This window comes from Macrobrachium nipponense, chromosome 7, assembly GCF_015104395.2.
Source record: "Macrobrachium nipponense isolate FS-2020 chromosome 7, ASM1510439v2, whole genome shotgun sequence".
Classification (NCBI taxonomy): Eukaryota; Metazoa; Arthropoda; class Malacostraca; order Decapoda; family Palaemonidae; genus Macrobrachium; species Macrobrachium nipponense.
Genome location: NC_061109.1, coordinates 96,351,884 through 96,379,383, shown reverse-complemented (window position 1 = coordinate 96,379,383; position 27,500 = coordinate 96,351,884). Strand labels below are relative to the sequence as shown.

Genomic DNA, 27,500 nt, shown 5'->3' with positions numbered 1-27,500 from the left:
TGGCTGCAGCATCAGCAGAGCGCAAGATGAAAAAGATTTATTTTGGGGATGCTCCTGGAATGGTTACAGCTCTCGAGATGCACTTCTGCGTAGGAATTCCTTTAACGCTTCGGTGGGCAGCTCCTCAGCTGGGGAAACTGACGGCGTTCCGATTCTAGTTCGTCTGATGGTACTGTCCGTCTGGCTGTCAATGTTATTCGTTTCTTAAAGACGTTGTTCGCTCCCTCTCGCTTACTACACAGACACACACACACACACATACACAAAGGAATACGTAAGTTGACGAGCGCACCCGCAGGTACACAAACGCATATGTGTATGTATGTGTGAATATAATCACACTCATAAGTGATTTATACGCATAGCTTTACCACAAGGGAATTGAAAACAATGGATGTGATTCCTGACCTCTTTCTACTGTATATCTGAGCTTAGATATAGAATCGAAACTAGTCAGGATTCTCGTTCAGTGTTTCATTGTCCCTGAGATAAAGCTGGAAAGTTGTATATGCTATCTATCTATCTACCTATCTATTTATATATCTATCTATCTATCTATCTATCTATCTATCTATCTATCTATCTATATGTGTATATACATGTAAGTACACACACATATATATATAGAGGAAGATCGGTCAAGACAAACAGGCTTTTTGCAAAACCACCATTCAGTGCCATACGAGATCACGCAGAAAATAGTGATCACCCTCTAAGCTTAGAATCATTTTCCATTCTCTCTAGTCGAGTGGCCCCCATGGAGCTGGCAATAGTAGAAAGTCTCTCTCTACACTTTTAAGTTGAAACCTTCCCTCAGTAACAACGAGAGGTCCACGGAGATGCTGTGTTTTAATCTTTAGTGCGTATGTTTGTATACCTTCGTGATGCAGGTATTTACTTCTTTTAATATTGCTTCCTTTCCTTTTTTTATGCTTGAACATTACCCTTTTATATATATATATGCAATGTAACCTTTGTGTAACATTACTGCATTCTAATGATCGATTGTAATTTAGTGATTTTTCCTTTTTTTTTCTTTCTGTGTTGCTATAGACCTGATGATGGAGACAGTTACTCCGAAACCGGTAGTCATAACAAAATAAAGGATGTTTTATGTACAAGTGCTGGTTTTACTCTTTCTATATATATATATGAGTGTATGTGTGTTCGTGTGTGTGCATGTACGTATGTGTGAAATAATTCAAAGAACGGTATAAATACCAGAATTGCATAAATCCGTGCGAATGGATCCCCCGGAAGTCTTTAGTGTTGCGCCCCCTAAGTCATTCCTGGCAATAAAGTAAACCTGACCATTATGCAAACGTCATTACTGGCGTCATGCATTTATCATACATTGTTTAGTGCATACACGCTTTATTAAAATGTAAAGTACACAATAAACCCAGACGTCAATAAAGCAAAAATGTTACAATAACCAAAAGATTGACATTGTGTCCTCACAACTAAGATAGAAAAGAGGGATGCCACTGAAAAGGGAATATGGGATACCTAGTGCTATGACTAGTCCCCTCACTGCTAATAATGACATCTACAATAAAGGGCTGGTGCTTATTTCTCCTCATAACACTGAGATGAAATAGCTTGTGGAACTGTATCATTATTTTCAGTGGTTAAGTTATTCACTCTAGCTGTTATAAATGTGAGCAAATACAGTTATCTTCAGCTTCATATTTACGGTTGCCTACTAATCAGCATTTAAGTCTGCATCTTTCCCCATCAGTAATATTACATCACTTCCCCATCAAGTAACAAATCTACCCTCTTGAATGTTGCTTTGCTTCCGGTTAGCCGGAGAACGTTGCTCCAGCTCCTTGCAATCGATGAAGAAGAGTGCCTATGCGCAAATTTATTTATTCCCTTTCTTCAATATCCAATTCATTAGTTTGAGGAGAAAGTATGCTTACCAGTTTTCCGTAGCCATACTCATTGTTTCATACTTTCATAACATTTCAAAGTTAGTTAGAAAATGTAGAATTTAATTCTACAGTAGTTTTCCTAACGGTCAGGAAGATATAAATAATAAGACAGGCGTCGTACTCTCGCCGGAGTCCGTGATGGTCTCGATATTCCTTTCTTCAAATAATTGAGAGAAGATTTGAACCGCTTATTCAACTTTAAAGGGAGAATAGAAACGTAGTCCAGTTTATTTTAATATACAAGAGGACGCCTTGGGAATACCAGAGTGATTCAAGTATTATACTACGAAAGAATATAAATGCTATTGTCGTCACCATCCTTCAAATGGGAACAAAACCCCACGAAAATTCCGGTAAAATTTCGAATTTTATCATAGCGGTTAATAATCAATGTTTTTAGTTCCAAGGCAAAAGTTAGGGCATAACAACAGAACACTTTACCTTGTACTTGCCTCCAAAGAAGACCTCTCTCGTTAATAATGATTTTTATGGACTAACGTAGGCAGTCACATTACGGATAATTTCTCCGTCATTAGAGCAATGGCACAATCCATTATAGTTAATGAAATAACCCTTTAAGAGTCTACCTACCTCTTTAAAGTTAATAGGTGTGAAAGTCTATAATTCTGTCTATTGTTAAACTAATTAAATGCAAGCAATTTATTCATATCCGGTGCAGATCATTTTTATTGCTTTTGACAGACTAGCACGCAGATTCTTAATCAACTCTTCAAAATGTCGTTCCTTGCTGAAAACCTCTGTATGTAAACAACACTGAGATTGATTTTCACTGGCACTCAACCTTTACTGTTTCTGTGAGCTAGGAATGGAGTTTTTTTAGAGGATGGCGGGCCGCATAGTCCTACAGATAAAACATCAGCAACAATTCCCTCGTTCCTCTAGGTGTCACTTGGGTAAAGAGGAGTAACGGGCACTGAAAACATGAGTGCTTGGTGGGTCTCTAGGCAATGATCAGTCCTCTGCCTAGGAAACAACAAACGGGGAAAGACTACTGTTACATTGATTCATGAACTATCATAAATAGGAAATGGGAAGGAATTAAGCAAAAGCATGAATCGTCAATTCAGACAGACGTGAAACTGATACCTGAGTAGAACTGAAATTTTAAGCTTTGTATATGAATATAAATATATATATATATATATATATATATATATATATATATATATATATATATATAGAAAATGTAAAGCTTTAAAATTTAATTCTATACTGGTCTCAGTTTTATACATTTCATGAATGTATGTGTGCATAGGTTAGTTTATTTGTGCAATAGTTGTATTGCCGAATCTCTTTCAACACACACACACACACACACACACACACACACAACCATATATATATATATATATATATATATATATATATATATATATATATATATATGTGTGTGTGTGTGTGTGTGTGTGTGTGTGTGTGTGTGTGTGTATGTATATATATATAAAACAATTTTTGTGCACCATACTCTCTTGTGCCCATATTTTCATAGAGTATAATTATTCAAAACACTTATGTTTTTCTAGATATCATCGGATAAATAATTTAGGATATGAGAGAACACTTAAACAAATACAAGCATACAAGAAGCCAGTTAAAATAAAAGAGAGCAACTATGTGGACCACGAATTTATCAAGTCTTTTAACCATACTCTTACAGGAGCAAAATCTTCCTACACTTTCGTAACCGCTTCCCCCTACACGGCCCTTAGGTTATCAATAAGCCGTGCATCCCAGGGGATTGCCTACGCCTATGTAATATTCATAGAGAAATTTGCAAATGTTACGCTAGTTACGCTTCAGCGGAGTCTCTGTGTTTAGAGACAGGTAACTCGCAATCCGGACCTCGTCAGGATAAATTCCTGTAATAGGGACATCGAAGTAAAGATAGTTAATTTTGTTACTAGTCCGGCTCATCGTTTTACCTTAGTTGATATGCTGAGGTAAATACACACACACATACATACATACATCCATACATACATACATACATACATACATACATACACACCTATATATGTATATAGATAATAAACTAAATTTATTTTTACTGACATTACGTATGCATTTGATTTTTTATAATTTGATGTAATAAAATTCTTTTGACTCTTCATATTTGTGAGTCAGATACATTCCCTTTCATTAACTTCAGTTCTTTTATTGTTCTTCTCATGTTTCTATTTAACGGTATTCAGTTTTTTGAGCATTTGGAAAGTGAAGCTTTATTTATATTTCATCAATTTCGTATTACTTCTTCCTTTTGTGCAAGCAGTGCCCTGAATTTTAATGTTTTTCCAAGAATTGTGTTTATTCCTATCAGTAGATATTTATACATTCTATTAAGAAAGTTTGTTAATGTTTGTGGTATTTTGCACACTAAAATACAGTAATCTATGTTTCCTTAATTGTTCAAGTCTGTCATTAACACAGAACCTAAAACACAAAAGCCATGAGAAGAGGGCAAACGCAAAGGTGACATAGCACATCCCTAGAAAATACAGCTATTTACTCAAAATTTATTTCCAAAACTCCATCAGCATTATCTCTGTATATATTTAGCTTATAGATGATTTCAATTAGGAATTTCATATAGAAGAGAGACTAACAAAATAGAAATCAGGATGAACATGACAAACCTTACGTCCAATTGATCATGTCTTGAAAGAGCCATTTGAAATTTGCAGTTCCAGTGTCGTAGAGCCATCCTCAAAAACATCAGTGAACGTCCTTTCGTAATCAACAAGAGCCATCAGAACTGGATTTCTAAAGATCATGCATCGCAGCCCAAAACGTTTTGTTTGATATGAATATTTAATCTAGGCGACTTCCGTCTTTTCTAAAATCAATGAATTCACCTCTAAGCCTTTTAACAATTTCCCCTGTCATGTTGAGGAGTAAAATTCTGAATATTTCTGTCGCGACCTCTGTAGTAACCATTTCCAGTGTTTGCTATGACTTCTAATATGTTGTTTTCTGAAAGGAATCCATAACGTGATTTATTCCAGTTTGGGAATCCGACATATTCATGAAATCTGTCGTATACACTCCTTAGAATACATAATGCTGATGCTTGAAATTATTGCACTTTAAGATTTCTGAAATGAGCCAGAGGAATGGGAGCATACATTACTAATTTAGGTATACTAGTTATTAGTTGAAGAATGGCTTAATAAAAAGGGAACCAAAATCAGTCTTCGTTTATTTAACAAATTCGCAAGTTTCTAAATGTCTGAGTTTAACCCTGTGAAGATACGATGCAGAAATTATATGTAATATTAAAAAAGTGGGCATATCAGTTATAATTAGCAGAGATAATAATTTATATTAAAAATTCGAACGACTTTCAAGAATACTAGTTAATGTCGATAATGTTCTAGGAACAATGATAAGAAATCAATTCACTCAAACGTAGTAGCAATAAAATCCCAGATATGATAAAGGACAGTTAGCAGATATAATTGAAATAAACTGCATTGTTTAACAAATGACAATCGCAATGTCAATTACTTTTATTTAACCCGTCACTCGTTAAGTCTCAAGAGAAGGAGATTTGATTATCCTCTCAAAGTATGCTTTAACCGGGGCGCAGGATTGGCGCTAAGACTGAGTTATGCATACTATATATGATCTCTCATTATCTGATCTCTCTCTCTCTCTCTCTCTCTCTCTCTCTCTCTCTCCCTCTATATATATATATATATATTTTTTTTTCTTTCTTTCTTTCTTTTCTTTTCTTTCTTTAAATAGAACTCTCAGACCCTCCTTTGTCAGTGTTTCGGTCTGCCGCCCTTATTCTAATTCAAATTACTTTTCACCAACTACAAAAATATAGAATAGTATCAAGTGAGAATTCTGTAACCGAGTTAGATTCAGTGTAAGCAGATTAAAATAAATTAAAAAAATAAATAAAAAGTGTGTTAAATCCAGACTCTCAGTGTACTCTTACATCTAATTCTAACATCTTACTAAAAATGTGATTCAAGATTTGTGTTGCAATGGCTTCGAATTTATCTTGGCAATAAATTTATCTTGGAAAGATTGCAAATTTCAAATAGCTCTTTCAAGACTTGAGGAATTGGACGAAAAGTTTGTCATGCTCATCCTGCTGACTATTTTCCTAGTCTCTCTTCTATATGAAACACATATTCCCTTGTTTCCTTTGTTTCCTTATTCGACAGTGCTGAGAGCAATGCGGTTCTTTTCAAGTTATTTCTTTCTATGTCACTTCATCTCCGTTCACTCCATAGCAGCGATGCAATGCTGTCCTTATGCTATCGGTCCTTTTCAGCCATCTATTCAGTTGAGGTAGAAAGAAAGAGTTAAGGGGCTTCTTAATATTAAGGCCATCAAGTCACCACATCCAATTGACTTACCCGCATTTTATGCGTTGAAGGCCATTCCTTGAAATAACTAAAAGCTACAGCAAACGTAGAGTTATTTTCTGGGTACGAAAAATATAATCACAAGCGGCGCCTCGGTTCACAACTGTACAAGCAGTGTGCTTGTTTGACTTCTTTCATTGTACTTTATTTACTATATATATATATATATATATATATATATATATATATATATATATATATATATATATATATATATCACAACGCACAGGTCGAGCAGTTATACAAGTAGTGAAGCTGAACATCGTAGTTGTACTTGCCTAATATATCAAAATATATATATATATATAATATATATTATATAATATATATATTATTACTATATATATATATATGTATGATATATATATATGTCTTTGTGTTTGTGAGTGTATTTGTATGTAGAATATAAAAAGTAAATAATATATGAATAAAAGCATGAAAATAAAGCAAGAGAGCAAAGATTACTTGCATGAAAATGGTCCATCACAGGTGCAATGGATGATCACGCAAGAAGGCAATAGCTGCGGAAAATACACATCATATTTAACTACTCTTTTGGTTGGTAGCTTGGCCGGATTCTTTCTTCTGTTTTCTTTCTATTACATTCGCTATTTTGTTTTATTTCGCAGCACACAAACATACATACATATATATATATATATATATATATATATATATATATATATATATATATATATATATATATATATATGTAAAAGTATGAATGCTTCACACTCATAAATATCACTTCAGGTATGTTAGTTAATGCCGAGTTTACAATAGCTTGAAAATCACCTACGAGAAGAAATTATAACTGATAAGTGGTCCTGTCTTGACCAGGATTCGAATCTGCTCCGTAGGGTTTAAATATAATGGTAGACCGTCGAAATGATCATTCACGTGGGTGCAAGGTATTCTTAACGTAGTGAATTCAGTATCAAGAAATATTTTTGGTTTTATATATATATATATATATATATATATATATATATATACATACATATACATATATATGTGTGTGTGTTTACATATGTATGCATGCATGTGTCTTTCGGTTGTCGTGGAGCTTTCGATTCTTTTGGAATGTTGTTTATAGGCACATGCCTTCCTCAGTATGGGTGCAACCTTTCGCAGTTGACTTATTTTTAAGTAAATAACTTACTGCTGAAGGCAACAGACTTGCAATCAATAAAGAAACGTGATATCATATCCTATTCTCCTAAATCAATCGAAACCCGACCTTTGAGGCGTGTTCATATTGTGAGTCCTCATAAAAACCTCTTAGTTATGAGAGATCGGTGTTACCATTTTTTCCATGTTTAAATACCAGTAGTCATCACGGGTTTCTTGCGTGTAAGTGATACTTACATACATGCATACATACTTATATATATATATATATATATATATATATATATATATATATATTATATATATATTTATATATATATAAATAAATTTGTCCGTGCGTACATACATGTGTGCATATATAATAATATATATATATATATATATATATTATATGAATGTTTGCGTGCGTACATGCATGTGTGCAGACAGACAAACATAACCCGAGTGTTAAATATTACACAGCAGCAAGGACGCCTGCGAGAATGGCCCTTGAAGTCGAATTCCTGTAAACCCAGAAGAGAAGGCCCTTGCATGGCGTCTATTCTTAACTCTCTCTCAGTTCTTAGTTTTGAAAAACATCGAGCACCATGTCTGAATGAAAAGGAAATCCCCATCAGAAGCAGGAGCATCACTGACATGGCAATCTCCTGAAAAATGTGTGGACAGAAATGGCGGCGGAGTAAAAGAATAACCAAGACACGGAGTGTTCAGGTGGTGAATGAGCGTATGGGTAATTGGCATTTTTCTTCTGTTGACTCTCTCGACTGGTTTTGACGGCTAAATTTGGCAATTTCTCGTGAAGATGGTAATGATGATTGTAGAAGTGAGCTGTTGTGGTTAGATGCATACTTGGAAATGGGATGATGTAGCTGAAGTATTGAAAGTTCATAAATGGTTAGCAGCTATGAATAATTACTAAAATCACAGTAATAATAAAGACTATGACTAAAGGAAGTCGAGGAGTTTTGCATATATACAGAGAATGAAGAAAGCCAGACTAGTGAAGAGGAAATGAAATTCGGGATTATTTAGAGGGTTGTGTTAAATTAGAGGCACAACAGGGAAAGATAACAGTGAATGATATAAAATATGAAAAGGTCAACGTGGTGCTAAAGAGGTTTTGGACCTGGAAGGCAGGAGTTAGGGCATCTTGAACAAAAGATGAAAATGAAGAAAGGTTAATGAAATATACGTTTTGAAACAACGTGGAATGTGAAGAACAGCAAAAGAGCAGAGCTGAATGATGCAAGCGCGGAAAGTTAGTGTGAGTTAGAGAATGCTTGCAGAGGGGCAAGCGAGTTGCTGCACTCTAATGATTGGGTCATGAGTGGCTGAGCTTAGCAGGCAAGGTATATCTGGGGTAAACAAAGGTCACAAAAGAATTGTTCCTTTGTTTAGGGTAAATCTGACAGAAAGAATTGTAAGATTTATAGGGATATAACATTGCTTCATATATCAGGAACGATGTAGGGTAGGATTTGATTGAGAAAGTAAGGCAGTTAACAGATGGACTCTGGGCTTCGAGAAAGACGAGGGTGTGTGGACCAAACGTTTGTCATGAAAGAAAATGTGTGATATCTTAACGTTAAAGGAGACAGTTTACGTGTTCTAAACACCCAAAAAAGATCATGCAATTTGGGCAGGTCAGTGTGTTAATACGGTTTGGCCATGTGGAATAAATGAAGGTCTATACTTTGATAAAAAGGATGAATAATTCTGAAGTTTTAGGCGAAGGTGAGGGGGGCGCGTTGGATGAGGTGAGGAAGACGCAAATGGAGTGAATGTGTCACGGTGTTGAAAAAAAGGACAGAATATACAGGAAGGGCTTGAACGAGGTAGCTGGCGCAGATTGCATATAAGGTTCAACGTATATTGATGGACGTTGTTTGAAGCGGTTAACACTGAAGTTTTGTGTACAGGAATTTTGTGTACAGGGATTCAGTACTCGATCCAATGGTTAAAGTGCGGATTTGACTCGACAATTACCTGTTTTATTCTGGAGAAACACTAAGATAATGGAATATATCAATATATTTAGCGGTGTCCGTGTTAAGGGAAACAGCCAAATAGACACACATACACACGCACACACATACACACACACGCATATATATATATATATATATATATATATATATATATATATATATATATATATATATATTCCGTTGTATTCCACATAAGAGAATGAAAAAGGTATGTGTCAGAAAATGCCCAACAGTTTCGTCCTCCAATGGACCTCTTCTTAGAGCGTTTATTAAGGAAAAAGATAAAGTTTATAGTGCATGTAGCCAAGAAAGGCCTAACGTTTTTAAACATAGTTACCAAAAACTAGTAGTTTGAGCTACAAACTATTCAGCAGTAATATAATAACAAAACAAGAATAGCAGTTGAACAAATAAAAAATACCAAAATATCTAACGAGGTAATACATACATTTGAAACAGCATAACATACATTGCATATTAACAAGCGTATACTATATGATATTTAATGGATAACATTATCCAATTTGTACTGACGTTTCATGACATGTAAGATAAAAGGATCTAATTTATACAAACCAGGCGATGAATAAAAAAATTTTCCTTTGCTGTTAACAATGCAAGCTGTCTCTATCAAATTTCTTTCAATAAAGCCTGTGATCTTAAACAAACTCTTTGATCCGAACCAGTCAATCGGTACATTACACATACACATACTACTATGAACACATAAAGCATTGCTTGTATTGTTTGTGCGAATATCATATTTATGATTTAAAATGCGTTTTTCGAGTGTCTTCCCAGATTGTCCAATATAAACACTACCGCACTTAAATGGGATCTTATATATGACTCTTTCATTGTTTTCTGGACTATTACGAATTAAAGTTTTTCCAATGGTGCTAGGATATGAAAAATTTGTACTAAAACCAAGTAACCTTAGGGGGTAGACTATAGATTCTAATGTGGGATGGTATGGGAAACGTATAAAATCCAGTTTTCTGTTTTTCTCCTCATATGAATAAAATGTTTTTCGTGCTAACTTTAGACTGTAATCAATATCTTCCCATTTAAAATTATTTTCAATACCAACTTGATATATAAATTCTAATTACTCATTGATAAATTCCTGACTGCAGATATGAAGAGCTCTGAGAAACATTGATCATAATGGTGAGAGTTTTATTTCTACTTTGTGTGAGGAGTAATTGTTAATAATAAGATTTTTATTAGTAGGTTTTCTGTGTATTTTAAACTTGTAGTTTCATAAAAGATTAAGAAAGATATTTGGGAACAATCAGGATATGGTTACCACGTTTAGTACTGTAAATGCTAGACTTCCCTATTTGTATGGTACTGTTAAAACCCAAAAAGGAGGACAGCCATTACGTCCTATAATTAGTACTTTTGGTTCAGTGTCTTACAAACTTTATAAGTTCTTAGTAATATTATGGCAACCACTTGTAGGTACAATATCTGATTCTCATGTTGAAAATAATTTAGATTTTGTTAACAGATTAATCAGGAAAACTCCAAAAGATGATGAAATAATGGTAAGCTTTGACGTTAAAAGTCTGTTCACTGGTGTACCTGTCAACGACGTCTTAGAATTTTTAAATAGCGAACTAAATAAGCATGTCATATATCTGCCTAATCATGTAATTTTAGAACTAATCAGACTGTGCGTGGTTGACACTTGTTTTATTTTTAATGCCAAACTTTGCCGACAAAAATTTGGAATGCAGATGGGTAATTGCTTGTCCCCATTATTATCAAATATTTACATGGAAATTTATGAGTCTAGAATAGCTAATTCAGTTATGGCAGATATTGTATTCTGGGTTAGATATGTTGACGATGTATTTGCGGTACTGAAAACTTCTACTGACATTCAGAAGATTTTAAGAGACCTCAGTAATTTAGTTCCCTCCATAACTTTTACGGTTGACGAAGAAGACAATGGTGTTATCTCATTTTTGGATGTTACAGTTCTAACTACAAGTTTAAAATACACAGAAAACCTACTAATAAAAATCTTATTATTAACAATTTCTCCTCACACAAAGTAGAAGTAAAACTCTCAGCATTATGATCAATGTTTCTCAGAGCTCTTCATATCTGCAGTCAGGAATTTATCAATGAGTAATTAGAATTTATCTATCAAGTTGGTATTGAAAATAATTTTAAATGGGAAGATATTGATTACAGTCTATAGTTAACACGAAAAACATTTTATTCATATGAGGAGAAAAACAGAAAATTGGATTTTATACGTTTCCCAAACCATCCCACATTAGAATCTATAGTCTACCCCCTAAGGTTACTTGGTTTAAGTACAACTTTTTCATATCCTAGCACCACTGGAAAAACTTTAATTCGTAATAGTCCAGAAAACAATAAAGGAGCCACATATAAGATCCCATGCAAGTGCGGTAGTTTTTATATTGGACAATCTGGGAAGACACTCGAAAAACGCATTTTAAATCATAAATATGATATTCGCACAAACAATACAAGCAATGCTTTATGTATTCATAGTAGTATGTGTATGTGTAATGTACCGATTGACTGGCTCGGATCAAAGATTTTGTTTAAGATCACAGGCTTTATTGAAAGAAATTTGATAGAGACAGCTTGCATTGTTCACAGCAAAGGAAAAAGTTTTAGTTTATTGCCTGGTTTGTATAAATTAAATCCTTTTATCTTACATGTCATGAAACGTCAGTACAAATTGGTATGTTATGCTGTTTCAAATGGATGTATTACCTCGTTAAATATTTTGGTATTTTTCATTTGTTCAACTGCTATTCTTGTTTTGTTATTATATTACTGCTGAATAGTTTGTAGCTCAAACTACTAGTTTTTGGTAACTGTATGTTTAAAAACGTTAGGCCTTTCTTGGCTACATGCACTGTAAACTTTATCTCTTTCCTTAATAAACGCTCCAAGAAGAGTTCCATTGGAGGACGAAACTGTTGGGCATTTTCTGACACATACCTTTTTCATTTTCCTATGTGGAATACAACGGAATATATATATATATATATATATATATATATATATATATATATATATATATATATAATACATATATATATGTATATATATACATATATAGTATTTATGCTTGTAAGTAAACACTTATAGTCTTGTATATATCCATTAGAAATACCTGACAGTGCTTCTAATCACAAGCATGACTCTTCGCCACTTAATAACATCATTCCCAAAATGCACATTGAAAAGAGTTGAAAGTCATGACTGGACACCAAAGTAAAAGGTGAGAGAACTACTTTAAATGGTTGATTACTGGAGATATTTTTCCAGAGAAGAAATTTGTCCAAGAGGTTATCACCTTAGATTTATATCGTAATCGTAGGATAAAGTTTTCTATCTATTGGCAAACTTTGGAATCCACTTTGTGTCATCTGGTTTTCTCGAACTTTTATAAACTTTCCTCTTTTCGGAAGTATATCTTCCTGTTTTTTTTTTAATTAAGCCCTATTCCTTTTCCGTCGAAAAAGGAATAACAGACGAATGCGCGAAGTAATAAATTGTATATAGACTGCAAAATTATTCAAGATACCAACAACCGATGACGAAATGTAGCGTGTAGCAAAATCCTTCGGTAAACGACGGAAGGCGCAACAAGTACATCTTAGGAAATCTAATTTTTCACCCAAAATCAGAAATTGTAATGAAATTTATAAAACGAATAACGATTATTTTAGTCAAGCTAACTTAGATATTTTGTTCTCATTCTGCCTAATACTCGTTAATTGAAATTCTTCAGTTTCCTCATCAAAAGGATTCTTCTTTTCCAAGCTCTTCTCAAATTCGAATGTTTGATGAAAAGTTCATACGATTATATCTATCAAGAGGATTGTGAAAATAAAAATGAAGAGATTGTTTAGAATTTGTTTGCACAGTATGTACACACACACGCACACACACGGACACACAGATTACCTTTAAAAATTATGCCTAAAGCATTTAAAGGTTAGGGCTAACTATTGTTGGAAAAAAATCATCTTTTATGCCTCACCTGTATGAATACAAATATGGTTGACTGTTGAAAATGTATAGGTACACCATACTTAGGTACTGATTATAGAGCTATATGTGTTGAGGTCAGGGAATATTAATATAATAAGTAGTCGATAGTGAAACATCTTACGTGCTGTTAATCAGGATTCTGAGAGTGTGAAATAAATCGCATACAAACACACATACACACACACATAGTATATACATATGTGTGTGTGTGTGTGTGTGTGTGTGTGTGTGTGTGTGTGTACATATTGTGCAAAGGAATTCTTTACGATCTCTTCATTTTTCTTTTCACAATCCTCTTGAGCGATTTATTTCCACAATTTCGGAATCCTGATAGAGACCACGAAAGATCCCTCACTATCGACTACTTATTGTACTGTATTCCCTGACCACGACACATACAGCTCTATAATCAGTACCTAAGTATGGTGTACCCATACTTTTTCAAATGTCAACCACATGTAGAGTTCATAAAAGTGAGGCAAAAAAGATTATATTTTAGCCAACAACAGTCAGCCCTAACCTTTATGTGCTTTTGGTAGCATTTCGAAAGGCGATCAGAAAAATAAAGGGAGGATAAAGTCCCAACAGGAAAACTGTCGTTGAAATAAAATAAGACAAGACTGAAGTTTCAACGATGTTAGTCATTTCTGTAAATATGACCTTCAACACTTTCCTATACCTTCACTCTGAAATATACACAGAAAATGAAACAAATCATTCCTTTAAGAGCCTTGGGAATTAATGAAGAACGTTTAATTAACATGAGGAAAAGTAATAAAGGCGCTAAAGGGACAAAAACGTTATTTTTGTATTGTGTATTTTTAATTTTAGATTCATTTATTTCATATGATGGATTACATTCTGCATCAAAATAGGCTTTGCTGATATTTATGGCTATAAATACTTTGACAAATATAGAAAAGTAGAAACAAATAACTACAACTGTAGGTGCAAAGTTGTAGGGTAAGTGAATGGATAGTGAATAGAGTGAGGAATGATGGATACTTCCCGATGATACTGTGCTGATTGGCACAGTAAAGAGATATTGCAGAAACTAAGTGAAGGAGTTACGTGTGTGCAAGAAGAGAAAACTGAGAGGACATGCAACCCACAGTAAAGAAATGGGGGAAAATGGAAATGACTAAAATCGAACATTGAATGTCACTATGGATGACAGGAGAATGGAAGGTTTTCATTCATATAAGTATTTGGGTGTAAATGTGATGGATGATGGTAATATAATAGCTGATATGGTCCGCAATTTTGACGAAGCAAGAGATGTAAGTAGTGCGAATGATTATGAGGAGACTCGGCTTGTCTTTAGAAACAAAAGTGACAATGTATAAAGCGATGGTGGAGCCAACTTTCGTTTACTGGAGTTGAACTTAAATGTTGAACGAAAATGGTGAGCAAAAGGTTGAAGCTGCTGGTATAAACAGTGATATAAACAGTGTAAGGAAAGCTCCTCCGGCAGTCAGCCATCTCCAACAGCCACATAATTTCCCGAAGATGGTCGTCTTGAGTAGTAGTATAATCTCACACAGGCGTTCATTTTGAATAATAGTAACATCTTTTGCAGTCAATCATATTAGATGGAAACAAAATATACTTCAATCTGTCAATTAGAAAAGTCACAAAGCTTCAGACAATCGATTGACGCAAACAGCCACAAGACTTCCTACAGTAAATTGTCTTTCTAACCACATGACATCCTTTTGTCTATGGTTTTGAATTATCACAAAACCTCCTTCAGTCTATTGTCAAGAGCAGCCACAAAATCTTCTGTATTCGACTAGTTTCATTATTCACAAGACCTCGATCAGTATACATTCTCGAACTGGCAGATAATCTCCGCCAGTCGATTATTATATTATTATATAGCAGCAAAACTTTCCGCCATCAGTTGTCATGAATAGCCACAAAACATGCGTTAGTAGATTGTCTTGAGTCATAACTAAACTTCCAGTATTTAATATTCATAAATAACTTCAAACCCTCCTGCAGTCAGTGAGGTTCATTAGCCACGAATCTCCAGAATTTCATTATTCTGAAGTGCCTCGAAAGCTTCCGCAGTCGCTCATCTTGATAGCAAAAAGGAAACCCTACAGCAGTCCACTGCTTTGATTATTCTTAAAACCTCTTGCACTCTGGCATTTTAAACAGCAACTAAATGTTCCTGCGGTCGGTTCTTGGGTAGCCGCAGTATCTCCTGAAACCGATTGTCTCGATTAAGCAACAGTTCTCCTACAAACAATCGTCTTGAAGTTACAAATCTCATACGTTGGTCGTTTTCATTAGCCTGGAAATCTCCTCTAGCTGATCATCTCGTGTAGCCAAGAAAACTCCCGCAGTTAATGTTATTCAAATGCTCCCTGGAATTCCCGTCTGGCAGTCTCTCTTAAATACCACAGAATATGCAGTCCGTCATCTTGAAATTGCGCTAAATATCCTACTCGTGATCACATTTGACAATCGTAAAACTTCCTCCAGTTAATAATTTTCAATATCCACAAAACCTCGTGCATTTGATCGCAATTTTTAGCAGTACTACACTCTGTTATCGATCATCTTAAACCCACAAAATCTGCGGCCGTCAACGATCTTGAATAGCCACAAAACCTATCGCAGATGACCGTATGAAACAGCAACAGAAATTCTTGCTTTCTCTTGTCTTGAAGAACCGAAAAAGTATAATTAAGCCGATTGTCTTAAATAATTCAAACAAATATTCTGTATCAGCCAGTTATGATTTTAGTAACAACTATGATTCTAAGAAATATGAGTGCTAATTGAAAACCGAATTCTTCTGGTTGGTATTTAAAGATGGGGCAACATGAATTTCGATTTCTCAAAATAAGATTATAATTATCTAATGCAATATATCAATGTATCCACATTTGTCGATATCACCCAAAAGAGTAAATCAACAATTATGAATAAATTCCTAATTTTCACACTACTTTTAGCCGGCGGCTCCAGCCAGGTAGATGGATTTAGGCGACTGACTCTCCTGGGTCCGGGACGTCGCGTTAGTTTGCATAGCAACACTGAACATAGTGGACGAATTTCATGTCGCTTGACCATCTTCGAATTACTGCCCTAAAAGGACATTCCAAAACGACCCTTGGCTTCTCTCTCTCTCTCTCTCTCTCTCTCTCTCTCTCTCTCTCTCTCTCTCTCTCTCTATAAATCCCTTCATTTTTCAATTCAAAGAAGTTCCACGTGCTAGTATTGTTTAATTAAAAATTATAGTTCTCCTAAAGCAATATGATACTCTTCAAGTGAAAGAAAGTCATCTGCTCTTGGGATTTTTGTATCTTGATCCAGATTGAGTTTCTCATTAACTTTGTAATCATCCACTATATACTAGAAACATTCTAACGTTCATGTAGAATTTACGCCTAATTATGCTTGGGGTGGGGCTGCATTAGTTTTATATCAATAAAGACCGAGAAAATTTCTTCATACTTTTCAACCATATCCCAGGCATATAGTTAGTTCGCTGGGATGGTGTAATTTTATACAGATTTGCAATAAGGTTTCGGAAGGGAAAATTAATCGTACCCTTAAATTTCCCTTTGTTTTTAATTTGTAACTCTGAGCAGTAAACTTTGATTGTGGTGATGTAACATTGATGTGAAATCAGTTGCATTGACACCTGAGAAGCATTTTCTCTCCCGTTACCTAGGCTGCAATGAAATACACTTCAAGCTGTAGTTAAAGTCAAATGAACCTAAGGCCCTCGAGGCACGTGCTTACTTAACCACACATTGATGAGCAGAAACAGTAGACCTAAAGACCTATTAGGGGGATTTCATCTATGACGAGAGATGGGTGAAAATCAAGCATCCTATCTGCATTGTACGACTTATTCGCCCTTTCAAACACTCATTTAATAACTCTTTTACTGAGATAGTTCACTTGTTTATTTGCCTTGCTTGCAGTAATCTAGCGCGCTAGACAGTTTATCATTTAATCTCTCTCTCTCTCTCTCTCTCTCTCTCTCTCTCTCTCTCTCTCTCTCGTCTAGTGACATGTGGAACGAAATCAAATATTCGAAGTTAATATTGTTAAAGACATCACTGAAAACTATGGAAAGCATCATCGACTGCTAAACAAATTTAGATTCACGCAGAGTCAAGATTTAAATTTTTTGGTCCACAAAGCTTTTAAAGCTTATGTCAGCATTTGTTGCATGTTCAGGTACAAGAGTGGAAGTAAGAGAAGGTTACAGTGAGAAAGGCAGACATGGTTTTCTTAGTGGAAAAAAAAAAAAAGGGTTTTCTGTTGATATTTAGATATGATTAAAGAGGGAGCGCAAAACTAAATGTGTGACTGGGAAGAGTACATAGCCAGGAAAAGAAAGTGTTCATAAAAGATATAATACAGAATAACTAATACACATATTTAAAGCGATGGAAAAATCAAATGATATTTTATGAAGAGAAATAACTGTGACGATAGATATCGCCTTAACACACGCCACCCAAATCACGGGCAGAAGAATTTTAAGGCATAGCAGGGTCGCAAACTCCACCGTTCACAAATTAATAAAATAAAATAAAATCATGGGAATATTTTTCCACTGACCAAGGGAATTTAATAAGTAGACGATTCACCAATGTGACAACAAACGATTATTAAAAAGAGAAAGAAATGTTTTGTGAAGTCTTAGGAAGAAAACTCGGTAATTGCGCCTAAGAGTGCCAGAAGAATATATTGTCTACAGGGGTATTTCTGTAAGTAATGCCAAAAATGCATATTGTTAACATGAAGCTAAGGACAGGAATTGCGTTGCGGGACATCGGTGAACGCATCAGTAAAATAAATGTCTCTCAAAAAATTTTGAAAATAGGCTGGAATGAACATTTAAATTGAGTATGCAAATGTACTAGAAAAGGAAGTAGCAGTCTAAAGTTACGGAGAAACAGTAGATGGAGTTTTAAGAACAATTTGGAACAAAGAACCTAATTCATTTACCTTACCAGGTCTATTAATCTCATATCTTTCGGAACTTATAACGCAAATTGAAACGACTGAATGCTGCATAAATCAAACGGTTGAGCCAAAGAAAAATGAAAATAAAAAAAGGGACAATGTGGTTATTTTAATGAAAATAGAAGTGTGAGCTCTCATTTCACCGGAGCTAAATATTTACATTATTATTAGGGTCCCGCCTGGGTCGAAAAAAACAATAAAAAAGAAAAAAAATAGGAACGATGGGAAATATACCGCCAGAAATAATGAAGAGTGCCCGAGGCCGTCCAACTAATTTTGAAAACGCTACCTTGTAATTAGGAGAAGGGGATTTTCTCTCCCTTTCTCTCTTTCATTCGCTTTTTGTCATTTCTTTTTACCTTTCCTGTTGTTGAGTTAATTGACTTAGGTATTCGTGGGGACTTGTGTGTGTTATGACTCACGGCGACTTCTGGATGATGTCGGGTTTTTTGAACAAGAAGAATTTTCGTGTTTTCACTTCTCTTTCATTTTTTGTACAACACAAGGGCCTCTGTCACCTCGGAGCTGTTCATTTACGGTACTGTAAGGATCGCGTAGTATTGGAAGTGCTTCAACGTAGTTCAATCTTGCCACAAATTTCAGCATCTTTTCAGTTTTATGAATTTATAACTATTTCAGGTTGAACTTCATTATTATTATTATTATTATTATTATTATTATTATTATTATTATTATCATTATTATTATTATTATTATTATTATCATTGTTGTTGTTGTTGTTGTTGTTGTTGTACCCGAGCCTCCAAATATTTTGCAGTTACAACGTACTTTTGATATATGAAGTGCATTATGTCGCTTTGCTGTTTAAAGTTTATTATTATTGTTCACATACTAGGTACCAATAGAAAAAAGTATATTTAGATTAGCAATTAATAGACTTTATTCTCTCAAACAAGGTAGTCGCTCATATTCAATTACAAATTGCTTCACAGTCCGACCCGTAGGTAATGAGTTTAGTACGACCCATTGAAAGCTGAAATTTGAATGCGATACGGTATTTGTTATCATATGCATTATTTATTAACATGTATGGTAAATTATTTGTTTATTTGACTGCTGCTAACTGTATTAACTATTGATCGTTGTCATTCTGAAAAGATCTGAATTTGCGCCCCTCTCCTTTGGTGCCAAACCTTCCCGTATTCTCCTTGACAGAAGCGACATTTTATTATCGACAAATTTGGAGAGTAGTAATATTCCCTCGGCGTCTGGTGACAGAAGGAGATATAGCTTATTGTCATGAAATTGTAACAGCATATTTATTTTGCAGTCAAGCGTTACCAATGTCTTGTCGTCACGTATTAGTAGCACAAGAATTTCGTCTATCTTCAAATGAGTTGTGCCGTCATTTACGGCGACCAAGCGTAAGAAGCGCCAAAATTTCTGAAAGAAGAAGCAGTAAAATCACCTTAATATAAGAGCCATCGGAATTTCTTGGTCGTCAGCTGGTAGCGGGTATACCAGCATTAGATGTCCTGTCCGTTAAATGCTGTCTCAGAAGTAGTCCAGCGTTTGGTACATTGCATATCTAATTTTAGTTTTCTGAAAAGAAATATTGTGCCGGGTTTGTCTGTTTGTCCGCACTTTTCCTGTCCGCACTTCTTTCTGTCCTCTCTTTCTCTGCCCTCCCTCAGATCTTAAAAAGTACGAAGGCTAGAGGGCTGCAAATTGGTATATTGATCATCCACGCTCCAATCATCAAGCAAACCAAATTGCAGCCCTCTAGCCTCAGCAGTTTTTATTTTAAGGTTAAAGTGAGCCATAATCGTAGTCCTGGCAACGATATAGGACAGTCCACCATCGGCCCTAGTATAAGTTTCATTGGCCCCGGCTCATACAACATTATACCTAGACCACCGAAAGACAGATATAGTATTTTCGGTGGCCTTGATTATACGATGTAGCGGCTGTACAGAAAACTCGATTGCGCCGAAGAAATTTAGGCACTTGTTTTTACTTTTTTTTCCAAAAGAGCAAGTAGTAACTGAACACCGTTGCCGTAATGCAAATTTGTTTTTTGTATGTTAGTCTAGTCTGTAAAGATGCAAAATTACTTTGTTAAGTGTTACCTTGGGCTCCAGAAGTTGAGTGTCAGTTATTTATCACTTTAGTTTTGCATAAAAAAACTGAATTTTTTAATACTTACCTTGCAAAGGGATTGCAGAGCACACATTAGATGTACGAGTAATATGAAGGAAAGAAGAAAATTGTTGCAGTACTTGAAAGTGATGTTTAATTAGAAATAGGTTTAAATCGCAAGAAGTAGTACACTTTCAGAATTTCAAAATAGTGTAATTAACAGATATACCGATGTTACAGACGATGTGTATTTCTTTAATGTTCGGACATTTTAGAAACAATATACAAAATAACTCTGATTTATAAGTTTTAGAGGATTCAGTATTGTCAGAAAATATTAGATTTTTAAAATTCAGTAAAAAAAAAAATAAATAAAACACGCGGGATGAAAAACAATTATGATCCTGACAAAGAAACTGAAGTAAGAAGAAAATGAATAATGGAAATGAATCAAAAGACTTTTTAATTTTGAGAACAAAACCTGAGAAAGAACAAGTATTCTTGTGTGTATATAAAAAATCATTGATAAGCGAGTAATGACCAAAGAAGATACTATAACTCAAAGCTTTGAGAAGTTCCAGACAAAGAAATGAAGTAGGCCTCGAGTTCTACATTAAATCAGTTTTTGGAACTTATGGCCCTGAAAAAAGAGGGGCTCTCAGATAACATACACGAAATGTATTTCAGCCATAAATCAGGAATTCTCCAAGAGAAATGTACTTGTGAAACTTTACAAGTTTTGAACTTTTAAAACTAGTATCAGTACAAGGAGAATCACGGGAGAAAAGAAACGTTCAGAATTCTATGTAGAATTCAGAATTAATAAGAAATCCAAGAATAGCATACAACAAAGAAATAAAAACAAGGGAAAACCAAACATTCAGAAACTATGGAAAAGTCCCAACCCTTTTTTGTTTTCTCTTGAGCGACCCTAGAGAAAAAGTCTCCTCGTATGCACGGTGTCTCCCAGAACAGCACGCAGGGGACCGCATAGTTTTGGACGGGGCTGTACTTTATCTCTCACCTTGTCGTCTTCGATCGAGATCAATTGCTCTTTGGGATTTTCATTCCCTCTTTGCGGGCTCATTTTGGTTGCCACTTTGTGCGTTTCCGCCAAGTTTCTTTCATTTGTTCATTTTTTATTTCCTTTCGTGATGGGCGTGGGTCTTACTACGTTTTGTTTTTAACCACTGTTTTCTTATGTCATGTTCCTTTCTGTATTCATTTTGCATTAACTCCTGGTTACTTATCCATAAATCAGTTTCCTTCGCGGCTTTAGTACTTATTTAAATATGGGGATACAATCCACAATGAAGTAAAATCCTCTTGTAGTTTAAAATATATATCTCTAGTAAAGGATTAAAGCTTTCGACCATCAACTGTGGTCTATGTTTATCAGTCTCATTTCAGAACATTTTCTTTCAAGATGTAAATATGGATTCACCTTTTTACTTCTCTGACTTGATGTCTCTTTTTCGTTATTTTTGCTTCCGAATTACAAAATAGCTTGTGAGATTTATAACATATTAGCCTAGACATTACGAAATTGCCTGGCTAAGGAGCATGAAAATTAACTATCTTTGACCTTTATAATATATATACATATATATATATATATATATATATATATATATATATATATATATATATATACATATACATATATATATATAATATATATATATATATATATATATATATATATATATATATATGAATAATTATCACATCGAACCGTGATTCATTTATATATCATTCGAGCTACAACAGTCCTTAATATTTAAATTCGCTCTATCTCGGAATTGATATATTTTCAAATATGTACCGAAGGGGAAATTCCTTTGGGGTCAAAGTTATCCCGAGATGGAGTGAACTCAACACTAACTGATTATTAATGGCCTGATAACTGGAGAACGAAAATAGTATGCATAAGATGAAGCAGTCAATATATACATATATATACAAATATGTATATTTGTATACTATATATATTTGTGTATATATACATACATATGCACATATAAATACACTTACGCATACATGTACACATACTCACATATATATATATATATACACACAAGAACACAAAAATATACATACATATATGTCAAAAGCGGTGTCGCCCCGCCAGGCCTGACTCGGTGAAATCATGCCCTTCTTGCCCTGAAAGTGGACCACGTTCAAACAACCAGTACATGGTTAGAATGGTTCGAAAGGGAGGGGGAGGGAAATTACGGTAATCACGCAAAGAAATGCAATATTAAATGAAATATATATGGACAGAGAGAGAGAGAGAGAGAGAGAGAGAGAGAGAGAGAGAGAGAGCTTTTATTCCCCTTTACTTATTAATCTGACGGATATACTTGAGACATTCTGCTTTAATTAAGAAACATGTTATCATATATTTTATGGAAAATAATTATTATGAAATCTTATCACATCGTATTGTTTTTAATCGTTATCACATTTTCTAAATAAAAATGCCTTAAATATTGTTGGAACTAACAAATCATATTAATATAAAGTTCAGACGAAAATATCCTTTTTTTATTATCCTATAAGCAGCTGTATTATCTCTCTCTCTCTCTCTCTCTCTCTCTCTCTCTCTCTCTCTCTCTCTCTCTCTCTCTCTCTGTCCTCCGTCTTATATCGCCTGGATTGACTAGTAGATGTTTGATATGTTATTTGGATGTGGCCAAGGATCACAAAACCGTATATGGCTACTCTACCAACTTATGCTAGGCTGTATCCATTTTTGCCCTAGATTGACTGGACTATAATTATATGCATTACCATAATATACGAATCTGGTAGCAAAGATGTTAAACACCAGGTTTTTTAGCCGTAGTTTCTATAAGTCATCAAAGAATCAGTATTGCAAGGATATTATTTTATTGATTAATCTATGCTAATAACACATTATTGGATATGCTAATCTAGTAGTACAGGATTTGTATTTATGGCATAACTTATTTGAGTTACCAGTATTTGAGTGTGATGGGCCACTTGGCTCCACCCCTCACAGCCATCTAGACTACTTATAGAACGTATTTCAATTTGTTATATTTCTTATATTATAGAATATTTATTATACTATTTCCGAAACAATTTTTGAAAATAAATTATGTGAAATGAAATGTAGTGAAGTGTGTGCATCGGCGCATTAACATAATGATGGTGAGGTATAAAGTATGTAGGTGTTGCAAAACCGTATACTATTAACATATTATTTAGTGTCTCAAATTATTTGGTGATAGTCTTTAGACCTGGTCAGCTCGGTCACGTCGTAGCTAATTATCCCCCCACCCGCTATCGCCATCCCCCCCCTCCCCACCCTCCGGCTAACGCTTGCTCACTACTCCCCCTCTATTCATTGCTTCAGTGGCTAATATCCAAAACACGTTGGTGTTCCCCCCCCCAAGCTATTAAAAAAAAACCACCACTTTCGATATCTCCTGTTCATTGGTCTTTTACATAGTCATGTTTTATGTTCTGTAATAAAATCATTGTAAGCATTTGGAAAAAAAATGTCGCATGAAATACTGTCATCTGGGTATTATTTTACCTTCCAGAAAACATCCATCAGAACAATCTCATAATAACTGTAAGACATTAGAATCCCGAATATGAGGAGGTGCGGTGATAGAAGGATATTTATAACAAGGTGGGGGTTAAAGGTGATATGGACAGGTGACATTGGGTGACCTTAATTTAAGTCTTGACGGGTTCGCTTATCAACATTTCTAAGGTAATGATAGTAATACCTTTACTGATAGCAGTTAATATCAATGATTCTAAGTCGCCATCATGACTGGCACATAATCATCTTTGTATATCTGGGTAATGTCTGTAACTATCGTTTACGTTATGAATCCTGGTTTTCACACGAGGTAACGTGCCACACACAGCCATGGTCTTGAAAGTCGTGTTTGCAGCCTTTGTGGAGGTTTATTTGGTAATTACGATTATCTAAACTCAGGTAAGTGTTACTCGGGGTCATTGTGTTTATCTATGCGTTTGGAATAACTGTTCTAACATAATGTTGTGCACTATAATCTATGTATTATATACTTCTCTATTGCAACGTTTGTAGGGATGGCGCAGGCAAACAAAGGCAACTCTGTTGACCATGTACTACTACCTCAAAGGGTGCAAACACGACTGTCAAGACCACTGGCGTTATATACAGCTCGTCCATGGCTGTGTGTGGCACGTTACCTCGTGTGAAAACCAGGATTCATAACGTAAACGATAGTTACAGACATTACCCAGATATACAAAGATGATCTCAGTAACCCTATAACTTTATGTGTCAGTCGTGATGGCGACTTAGAATCATTGATATTAACTGCTATAAATGTTGATAAATGAACCCGTCAAGACTTAAACTAAGATTACCCAATGTCACCTGTCCCCCATCACCTTTAACCCACCTTGTTATAAATATCCTTCTAAACCTCCTCCTCATGTTCGGGATTTAAAGGTCTTACAGTTATTATGAGATTGTTCCGATGGATGTTTTTTGGAAGGTAAAATAATACTCGGATGACAGTATTTCATACGCCATTTATTTTCCAGATGTTTACAACCTTTCATTGCAAAAAATAAAAGCACGGCTATATAAAAGACTAATGAACAGGAGATATCGAAAGTGGCGGGTTTCTTGAATATCTTGGTCCCATGTTGGCCGAGTGGACTTCGCACTCGGCTACTAATTCGGTGGTCCGAGTTCGATTCTCGGCCCGGCCAACGCGGAACCAGAGGAATTTATTTCTGGTGATAGAAATACCTTTCTCGATATAATGTGGTTCGGATCCCACAATAAGCTGTAGGTCCCGTTGCTAGGTAATCAATTGATTCCTAGTCACGTAAAAATATCTAATCCTTCGGGCCAGCCCTAGGAGAGCTGTTAATCAGCTCAGTGGTCTGGTAAAACTAAGATATACTTACTTACTTGAATATCTTGGAGGGGGAGTACCAACAAGGTGTGTTAGACGTTACTGCTGAAGCCACAAATAAAGGCGGAGTGAGTGAGCAAGCGTGAGCCGGAGGGCAGGGGGTGGCGGTGTGGGTTAGCTAAGACGTGACCGATCTGATATATAAATATAATATAATATAAGAAATATAGCATATTGAAATACTTTCTATGAGTAGTCTAGATGGTTGTGGGGGGTGGAGGCAAGTGGCCCATCACAATACTGGTAACTGAACTAAGTTATGCCATAAATACAAATACTGTACTACTAGATTAGCATATCCAGTAATGTGTTCTTAGCATAGATTAATTAATAAAATAATATCCTTGCAAAACTGATGCTTTGATGACTTATACAACCCACGGCTACAAAACCTGGTGTGTAACATCTTTGTGACCAGATTCGTATATTATTGGTAATGCATATAATTATAGTCCATTCAATCTAGGGCAAAAATGGATACAGCCTAACTCAGGTTGGTAGAGTAGCCATATACGGTGTTGTGATCCTTGGCCACATCCAAAAAACATATCAAACATCCACCCTTATTTAAATAATCAATCCAGACGATAGAAGACGGAGGACAGAGAGAGAGAGAGAGAGAGAGAGCTGCTTATAGGATAATTAAAAAGGATATATTCGTCTGAATAATATTAATATGAATAGTCAGTTCCAACAATATCTAAGGCATTTTTATTTAGAAAATGTGATAACGATTAAAAACAATACAGTGTGATAAGATTTCATAATAATTATATTCCAAAAAGTATATGATAATATGTTTCTTAAAGCAGAATGTCTCAAGTATATCCGTCAGATTAACAACTAAACAGGAATAAAAGCTCTCTCTCTCTCTCTCTCTCTCTCTCTCTCTCTCTCTCTCGCTCTCTCTCTCTCGCCATATAATTATTTCATTCAATATTGCGTTTCTTTGCGTGTTTACCGTGATTTCCCTCGTCCTCCCTTTCGAACCATTCTAACTACGTACTGGTTGTTTGAACGTGGGCCACTTTCAGGACAAGAAGGGCATGATTTCACCGAGCCATGCTTGGCGGGGCGACACCGCTTTTGTAACTGGGTGTACATAAAGATAGAAAATATAAAGGAGAATTTTACATTGCCGATAAACATGACCGCTCCATAAACAAGTGATTAGAAAAAGAACAGTAAATTATAGGATATGAAGCTAATAAGGTCACCAGACAGTCGCTGGGGACGTAAAACATCAAACCCCTTCACAATGTCGATCATGAAAACGTATCTTCTCGATTCGTCATCGCAGACCCCTGCGACAAATTCCTGTTATTTTTCCGCATCTCGGGGACAGCCTCGAGTATCTGGATTTTGAATCAGCAAGTATTTCTAAAAACAAACTTTGATGCAAATCATACCATACCTTAACTGACGGTGCTATTATGTTAAAAAAAAAGATAGTATTATGTTTAGCGAATGCAATTCTACAATAATCACTAGTTTTACAAGTGCGTGAATCACACTACTCTATTAAGAAACGGATCCAGTGCATCCTTAGGAGTCCGTTGCCTTGCCTGTTCTATTCCTTAGACACTACCATTAACATTTGCAGGATAACATCAACAGTATTCTCTTGTCATCAAACCTTTACACACACGAAAAAGATGTGCAGATATGGGTCCATTGTTCACCTGTCAGTACCTGTTATTTTGCTCTCGTGGAATAATTTTAAAGCGGCCACTGAAGTAAGATAATTCTGATGACTTCTGTAATTTGATGAATTTTCAGTTTGAATATAACCAGTACTGATGTTATACCTTCATTCTTTTTCCTCGAGATGTATCATTGCCTAAATAGTTGCATTCACCCCGTAATTTCAAACTATCGTCTTTACTCACACGAAATATTAAAGCCTCATTCAGGGCCCCATAAGACTATCATTAC

At 35.1% G+C, this 27,500-nt stretch overlaps 1 protein-coding gene across 1 annotated transcript in view; it reads left to right on the top strand.

Moving 5' to 3' along the window:
• Nucleotides 1-27,500, top strand: part of LOC135217036 (uncharacterized) — a 383,250-nt gene that overhangs the window by 244,801 nt on the left and 110,949 nt on the right. The window lies entirely within an intron of this gene.